This window comes from Sinocyclocheilus grahami, unplaced genomic scaffold, assembly GCF_001515645.1.
Source record: "Sinocyclocheilus grahami isolate Dianchi unplaced genomic scaffold, SAMN03320097.WGS_v1.1 scaffold1572.1, whole genome shotgun sequence".
Classification (NCBI taxonomy): domain Eukaryota; kingdom Metazoa; phylum Chordata; class Actinopteri; order Cypriniformes; family Cyprinidae; genus Sinocyclocheilus; species Sinocyclocheilus grahami.
Window position 1 is genome coordinate 29,579 of NW_015506751.1, and position 9,225 is coordinate 38,803.

A 9,225-nucleotide genomic window follows, 5' to 3' on the forward strand; every position below is an offset into this window, starting at 1 on the left:
TATATATAAATATATAATACATATGCACTTATCTGTACATAGTAAAGGCAGTTATTTTTAAGCGGTTGACATCCTATCTAAAACGTGATTTAGCCCAAAAAAAAACAATAACGTTACCACTCTAATATGTCTTGCAATATCCGTGCATGCAAAGGTTCTGCGCGATCCTCTTGTTCAAAATTCTCTGGGTCTGAATCCGGCTCAAATTGATATGGCAATATTGTTGCTCAACATCCTTAACTAAACCGGATTAGACGGAGCTTTCTGCTTTGGCAAGGGGCGGGGCAGTACTGAAACACCTTCTAAGCTGTTCGCCAATCACAACGCACTGGGACAGCTAACCAATCACAACACATTTCGTTTTTCGGAAGGCGGGCCTTCATCAAACCCGGAACTAATCGAGCCGTTTGTGCCAGGCTGGGGAGAAAGGTATTGTAATAATGTAAATTATGTAAAAAATAATGCGTTTTCTCGAACCACCAAGCATGAGAGCATGTTCTAGTACACCCCCAAAACAAATTCAAGACATTGTAAAAGAGCATAATAGGACCCCTTTAATTTGTCATCAAATGGTTGCAGAGTTATGACAGTTGTGATGCCCCTGTGGGCAAATTTTGACGCAAATGTACAGGTTTTAAGGAAGAACCCAGGTTTTCAAGTCAAAGCGGACCCGGGTGGACCTCTGGTTCCAGAACCTTGGTAGCTTGGAGCCCCACACAGAATATATTTATACAAAGTGCCTAAAATTATGGTTGTGGTCTACATGAATCGCTTGAGGTAGAGGTGGGTCTTCAGGCTTTTACTTGAAGGTAGCGTTGGTTGCAGTAGGAGAGAAAAACCTTGAGAAGAAGCAGACTCGGAAAGGAAGCACATCCACCTTAAATATCAAATGAATGTCCAAAAGTAATATTTCAATGAACATGCAGTGGTCATCTGGCTGATAGAAGTGGCAGGTTGCAGCTGCTAGTTGAACATGAAGCTTGAGCTGGTACAGTTGTTTATATTGCAGGGCAAGGTTATTACAGTTCTTAGTTTTTACTTACAGTAATTTCTTATTTCTGACTGGAACAATTGACCCATTCCTCACCCGCTTGAGTTTTTGACTGCACTTCCAGTGAACACAGGAAGATACATACTTACAGGTGTAACATTTACAAACTATTGAATGGTAAGATCCTCAGAGGAAAAGTTCCATAACAACAGAAGAATGGAAAGACAGTGTCAGTGAAGGTGGTTTTGAATGTATGTATATGTGTGTTAGTTACAGTATCAGAGAATGACACAGTTCCTCTGTCATAGTCCAGATCAACTCTAACACGCTCAAGCCTTTGCTCAACAGGAAAACCAGCTGCTTCAAAGAGCCCATACTGCACACTCCACACACCAGTCCTAAAGAAAACAAATCCCTTTCTTTGGTTTGATGCAGTAGTTATTCCAAGACACCAGTATGGACACTCATTAAGCTCCATGTCCCAGCAGCGTGTTCCTGAGTTAAAACCTTCTGAACCCAGAACACATGGATAGATGTCAAATCTCTCTGGATTATCAGGAAGCGGTAGACAGTTCCAGCTGCCTCTCACACTGGTCAGATCAGCAGACAGGATGTGCCATGGATGAGCAGTGTTTGGATCCAGAATCACAGGAGCTGATGAAAGAAAACAATCAGCAAGAAACTGACCTTAAAATATTGATCAGTAATAAACTGTACACATATTATTTTTTAATTATTGTATCACTAAAGATTTGTGTATAAATACATGTAAACCTGATAGTGAGGACCTCAAATGTGTTTATCAATCATGAACATCATCTCAGAATGACCAGTGTTCATATGATTCCAGCTGTGCATCATGCTGTCATTGTGGTAAAACTAAAATTTTGAGAACAGAATATAAAGTCTGCATTGTTTTATTAAAAGAAATATATTATAACTGTTCTCATATTTAATCAAATGTATTAAAATACATTTATAATAAGTCTTATCATTCCAAAAACAATGGTTATGTCTATTTTGTTAATTATTTTAAATGTTGCTTTTAACTGGTGCTTCTGCACCAGTTCTATTGTGCGTATGACTGTGTTCACAATGGAACTTAATTGACTACTCAATGAATACTGTACAGTGTACACTGTATACTGCTTACTGTATTTACTATTGGGATGCAGTATTGCACACAATTTCAGAACTCATCATTATAATAGAGCACATTGGTTCTCATTATCAATACTTAAGCTTAACTTAAGCATTGGGACATGTTCATTTATAAATTTATTTTGTGTCTATTGCCATCATGTCTTTGCTCTTTTCTCTTTATACCCTTTCACAGAACTTGTATACTCTTTGGTTTCATTTGTATGAACTAAATTAGGGAATTTTAAGTATGCCGCACCGAGTGATTGGAATGCTTTACAAAATGAACTGAAGATGCAAAGTTTGGTGTCAATGTGTACTTTTAAATCTTTAATTTGTGCTGCTAAAGGAAGATTAAAATTTCAAATGTTTTCAATTATGTATTTGTATGATGTTGTTGTTTTGTTACTGTAACATTTTGAAAATTACTGTGGCTGCTCATCTTGGACAGGACGCTGTTAGGATTGAGTTGTGTTGGTTTTGGTTTCTTTTCTCTGTTGCAGGTTTTGTGATTGGGGCGTGACGTGAGCGCTCCTGATGCCCGTCATAGCTCTTATTTAAACATGGTGCGAGAGTTCGTCGGGCCGCTGCTCAGCTTTTGCTTGGGGCAGTTTACCAGAGCCGCGCTCCAAATTTGTGACTTGTGTTTTGTTTCGCATCCACTCACTAGCACTGACAACACTTCACTTTGCATCCATTCATTTGCATTTCATACTGACTAACACTACTGATTCTGTTATTTATTGTGAAATATTTATATAACAGAATTGTATTTATTCTGTTATGTTAACTTATTTCGCTGTGTCGTCTCCCTTAATGTTACATCTCTGAGCCAGGTGTAACAACGCTTATGAAAAAAAGAAAAAATATTTTTCATCCCAGAAAGTTTATTTCCTGGAAAATAAAGGACATATTATTCCATTTAAATGTATGAATTCTGTAGATGCTTTTATTCAATGTAATATATGTTGTTTTGAATAAAAGCATCTACCGAATTCATACATTTAAATGGAATCATATGTATGAATTTGGTAGATGCTTATATTCAAAACAACATATATTACATTGAAAGTTTATATTTTATCAGTTCATGCATTCCCTGGGACTTGAACCCATGACCCTGGTCCTGCTACCGCTATGCTCTGCTGTTTGAGATACAGAAATGCTTGAGAAGAACTGTAAACTCTGTTGTACACTACTTTTTGGCAGGTGTAGTGGGTCATCTGATTATTTGCATGTAATGCTAAAATCTGTAAATATTCCTCCATCCGTCATTTTTATTGTAAGTTTAACAGCAAGATTTTCTGCAGACTTACTGTTTTGAACAATGCCCTGCATCTTCTTCCAGACTCTGAACGGCAGGTTGCCCAAGTAACATGGCACATGAATCAAAGCTCCAGAAGGCGTCTGAGGATCCGGCTGTAAGATCTGGACTCTGGAAGAACACTCAGGAGTCAGAACTGCAGTAGCTTTGGATCAGAAGCAGAGAGACCAGAGACACCAGCAGATCACTCACCTTTCCATTGAGACTGGAAACTCCTGCAGAACAAACACACCATTGATAATCAAGAACTCGATCGATCATCCATCAATCAATCAATCAATGATCTGAAATCAGACCTTTAGAAAGCAGACATCACTGGCTTTCATCATCTCCTCCGTGTCTTTGATTGTGTGGGAAAGAGCTGAGATGTGTCTGTTCATCTCCTCCAGCTTCTCCTTCATCATCTGCTTCTTCTGCTCCTCTTCCTTTCTCAGTGCAGTGATTGTAGCTTCTTCTTCATCTCTGAGAAACTGATGAAGCTTCTCAAACTGCTGTTTAATCTGAAGCTCTGTGTGCTTAGCTTGAGTCTGAAATCAAATCACATTCACTTCAGTTATCTGTGCTTGGAGAATGTTTTTTTCTTTTACTTTTCAATCTAAAGCCTTACAGTAAATGTGTTGCAATTAAATGCTTAATTAGTTCTGTGCATCCTTATAAATTAAGAAATGTATGAATTAACCTTATAAAGTTTATTGTTGATGACTTTACGAACATTCTAAAATGTCCTGAAAAGTCACAATGTTAAATACATGTTAATGATTTTACTTGAATGATTTGAACCATCGGCATAGTTAGAGTTGTGAATCTTTATAACAAAACATTAGAGATGCTCGATTCAAAACAATCGCCAATGACGTTATAGCTGTTACGGGGCGAACGAGACGTGAGACGTGCGGATCCATCTGCAAAGCTTTATTCAAAGGCGTGGTCATAAAACAGGCAAGGTTCTGACAATGGCAAAAAGGTATATTGAGGGCAAGACAAAAGAGTAATCCAAAACGGGCGTGAGTCAGTGGACAGCGAACGTTATCCAGAGGGCTTGTCAAGAGGGGAAATCCAATAACACGAGCAATAGTCCAGGCGAGGTGCAAACACAGTCCGAAACAGAAAGTGATCTCGGGTGGTGAGCGAACGGAAGAGCAGGCACAGGATCCGTGACAATAGCTCTGTCATATGAGCTCTCTGCTTACAGTTACTGTTTAAACATAGAAGTAATCATGGGCGTAGAATACTTGGGGGACGTGGGGGACATGATTCAATGATTTAATGAAGTCAAGGCTGCAATGTGATTGGTTATTAAGGCACACGTGATCCGAGTTAGCCGTTACTCTTTTTCCAATAGTAAGTAATACAGACCCTCTTATCTCCCTATAGTAAGACAATCTCTGGCAGGGGTTATTTACACTAAGTGCAAATAGCAATGGATTCTATTTATACTATGTTAAAATAGCAGGATTTTCTGCTATTTATACTACTTATTGCAACTAGTGACAATTATCTGCACCTCAGTACTGTAGAACATTATAAAACAGTACACAATCATAACTTATTGAGTGTAAATTATAATTTTAATTCAAATGATTAAATCAATGCCACCTTATTGGGAAAATAAAGCCCTCCCTACACCAACCCTAACCCTATCTGATACTTTATTTTCAACTTTTTGATTATTTCCTCAATTTTTATTGAATTTCCGATGAGATGGGAGATTTGAAAGAGAAAAAGAAAGTTCGGCAAAAGGCGAGTTTGAACCCTGGTCGATCGCATCAAAAAGCACATGCTTTACCATCTATTGCCACTGGAACTGATGTTTGACAAGCTTCATTTGTAGTGCTGACTAGCCCAGTCACATATTAGTGAGCGGAGTTAGTGTAAATAGGTTCTGCCAACAAGGTGGGCTATTTGCACTTTGTGTAAATAAGACACTCCAAATAACTTATGAAGTGCAGGAAATCCCTAATATGGACAAAGGTGTCCCGCTATCGCTGCAATAAAAAAAAAGGTAATTTAAAGTAATTTCCAGGTGAGGTAATAAATAAATAAAGTATATGATTAATGCAGTGCTAACTGACATAACATTTATTACAGTACATAAACTATTCTGCCTTATGTGTTTGTATAAACCAATCATTAATTACCAATTTTAATGAGGAAAATATAGGAAAACAAATATTTTAGAATACAAACTGTAAGATTTACAGAACCTCAAACATTTTGATCTTCTGAGATGGACAATATGCACAAAGTGTATTAACATACAGACATCTGTTTCCACATCTCACTGAAAGAAAATGCGGGAAACCCCTCTCTCACCTATGCATGTGTTCCTTCTCATCCCCTTCCTTCCCCTTACCCATCCTCCCTGCACTTAGCTCACTCAGAATGGTCAATAGTATATAATGTTCTACATGAATGCAAGTGATATTTACAGTCATGTTTGGTATCATTTGAATTGTCTCTGTGCGACTGGTCTCAATTTTACAAGAAGTAGACTAAAAGGTAATACAGATCCTTTTAGAGATTAGAGATATTTTACTCACCGTAGAGGGTGTGCCATTTCCCATTGTCTTTCATGCAAATTACCTTCTGTCCCAAAAGTCTACTTGATCAATGCAAATTCTAGTTAACCTATCAGTAAGCCCCACCCCCTTAGTTACCGTTGCTCACTCGGCCAAACAAACAGAGTTGCTACTGTCTTACAATGACAGCTGTCTGTGTGAAAACCTTGTCCTAAGATGTTTTTGATACATTTTGGACACAAGTGGCACTTAAATATGCCATGGAGGGATATATAAAAGCATGGACTCACTAACTTTAACGTTAGCTAGTTTTAGCCAGAGATACCTTGCTGATGCACAAGATGACATTAACGTTCTGCTTGAGCAGATGAAAACTGTAACTTAATGAGAGTATGACAACCAGAAAATGAACGTTTTCATCTTCATTGGGATTGGGGTTGAATGTTTACACCGTGTCCTAACTACACGCGACGCAACGCCGCGACACGCAATAAAAGGTATATTTTCCATGTTAATCAGAGTTTTTGTCCTATCTAGCCGTGACAGCAGCTGCTGTCTACAAACGTCTGACAGATGTCTTTCAGATGTCAGTTTTACATACATTCTAAAGCATAAACATCTTAAAAACATATAATAGACGTCTATTTGACATCTAAAAGGAAATGTCCTATAGACGTATTGCAGATGAGCAAAAACTCTAAAAAAATACATCTTGTAGATGTAAATGCAGACATCAAATAGCCGTCTCCGAGATGTACGTGTGCTATCAGGCTGGAACAACAACAAACAAACTATATGATAGAAGATAATCTCAGGTCATTATATGCTTTATTCAAAGCTAAACGTGTCTAATATGAGTTTAAATATAATTTTGTGTGACCTTGTAGCCATACTGAAAGCAACAACAGATAGTTTACCTCAGATCTCGAAAATAAATTAAAGCAAAGATGTCTGTTAAAACTGTGAACTCACTGCAAGCCAACGAAGGTATTCCATAACAAAGATGTTATCAGTCCCTCAGTATGTACATTTAATGATGTTAAAAAGCTTTCATATTTATGAATTAGATTAAGCGTATCCATGTTGTTGCAAGTGCAGTGTGCTTCCAGAGAGAGCCCGCCCACACATGCTTCTGATTGGCTGTGATATTTGATTGATTCTGTTGGGTCGCGTCGCGTCTGGTGTGGACACCCAAATTCTCTTGTCGTGTCACGTGTAGTTAGGACATGGTGTTAGGGACATTTTTGCTCTGTTTTGGTTGGGTTTAAGAAATTTCATAAAATAAATTATATTGCTCATCCTCTCATGATACCTGGAATCAGTGGTACAAGTACCCCAGGCACATAGTTTTTCCATTTTTGTATCATAAACACCATCAAACCGATTAAAGCTTCAGACCTTCCGATGTTTCTCTATGGCGCTGAAACCTAAATATGTTAGAGTTCTGGTCCCCATGCAACTGATACTCGATTGCCATTGGTTCATCTGCATTCGAGGGGAGGGGCTTATCGATAGGTCAATTGTTAGTTCCTGTCTACATTTCGGGGGATGTTTGTCTTGGTCTGGGTACTTCAGGAAATGTTGCAAGAGGATCAGGGCCCTTCTGTAAGCCAGATGGAGCCAGTACTGTCAAGTGTGTCCATTCACTCCATACTTTTGTAGTTTTCTTAAGTCAGGTATGCATCCTTTGTTCTTAGATTTAGCTTTGAGAATTTGATGTTTTGTATTGATTTGATTTGATGTGATAACTCTGAATTGGCTATGTAATTGGTATAATTCATATTTACCTGACTGATAAGAAATTGTTACATTTGATTTAATTCTGACTTACTCTGAAATTATTTTCTCAAGTACATTAAGTGAAGGCGCATGTTACCGCAAATCTGCATCCAGGGTTAAGTACATACTGTGCTAGTTCTCAGGTTAAATGGAGCATGGGGCACATCAGGTGAGATTTTAGATTTCTGACTAACTCCTTGACTTTAGTTAAGTTGTTATGCGGTTGTATTAACTATGAGGGGCTAGGCAAAATACTTTTGGAGTACTAGCATGGTTCAGGCATATTTCATAGTGCTAGCCATAACCCCTGATTTTGTTTGAGCTTTAACTAAGTTGTTACATAGGTGACTGTAGGGGGCCAAACAGAACCACTATTTAAAGAATGACAAGCATGAGGCGGTCTATTGAATAGTTAGTCATAACCTCTGACTAATGATCAGACTGGAGAGTTTGTGATCGTAAAGTACACATAAAACAGCCGACGTGATACACTCTGAGCGACAAAGATTCCTTATGAACGAGTAAATATAAAGTAAAGATTTAACTATAATAATTCAAATGTCATAAGAATAATAACTAGAAATGGACAAACAACCAATTTGCATTTCAACCTAAATTTGAGTTCATAATAAAAAGATATATTAGAATTTAACTTAAATAACTTTGCACACTGAAAAGACCGATCATGCAGGAAGCCTTCGGCCACCATTGAATACCTTCCTTGGACCAATTGCATGGACCTTACAAAACTATTGGTTATTGTCTAGCAGTGTATTTGATTTCTTAGCCAATTAAAAGAGATAAGAAAAAATAAAGCCTGTCAATTAGTGTCACAATTCGCTGGAGCACGGGCACGAGGAAATAAGGAGATGCAGAGATTTCACAGAACGAGTGTTTTTTTAAATGTTCCAAATGGGAGACACAGAGCACAAGGATGACATCCACAACAAGTAGACCCGAAAGAGGAGAAATGCACAGACAAGAACTTATAAACACAAGACATTTACCAAACACAGGTGCACAGAATGACTTATTAACTAAACTAGGACAGGAACATGACGAAATAAGGGAACACAGGAACAGAAATGGGCAAATCATAACAAAACAGGTCCATAATCCTAACATATCACCCCCCCTCCCGGAAGGCGCGTCCTCACGCCGTAGAACAACGGGGGGAACTTGGGAGGCGGCTCAGGAGGAGGATGGACACCCGGGAGGGGGCCGGCAGACAGAGACCAGGGAGGTGACGATGGATGGAGCAGCCAGGGAGGAAACAGGAAGAACTTGGAGCAGGAGGAGCCAAGCAGGACCCAGGCCACAGCCATGATGGTGACCCACGGTGGAGCCGACAGAGGGAGGAGCCATGGAGGAGGAATGACCGCCGACTCCAGGGGGGCGACCAACGGTGGCGGAGCAGGTGGCGGAGGAGCCCGAGGCAGAGACAGAGAGCCAACGAGCCAGGGGGATGCTGG

At 39.0% G+C, this 9,225-nt stretch overlaps 1 long non-coding RNA gene across 1 annotated transcript in view; it reads left to right on the forward strand.

Annotated features, from left to right (window-relative positions):
* Positions 1 to 9,225, forward strand: part of LOC107571256 (uncharacterized) — an 18,749-nt gene that overhangs the window by 680 nt on the left and 8,844 nt on the right. The gene's annotated exons all lie outside the window — the stretch shown is intronic.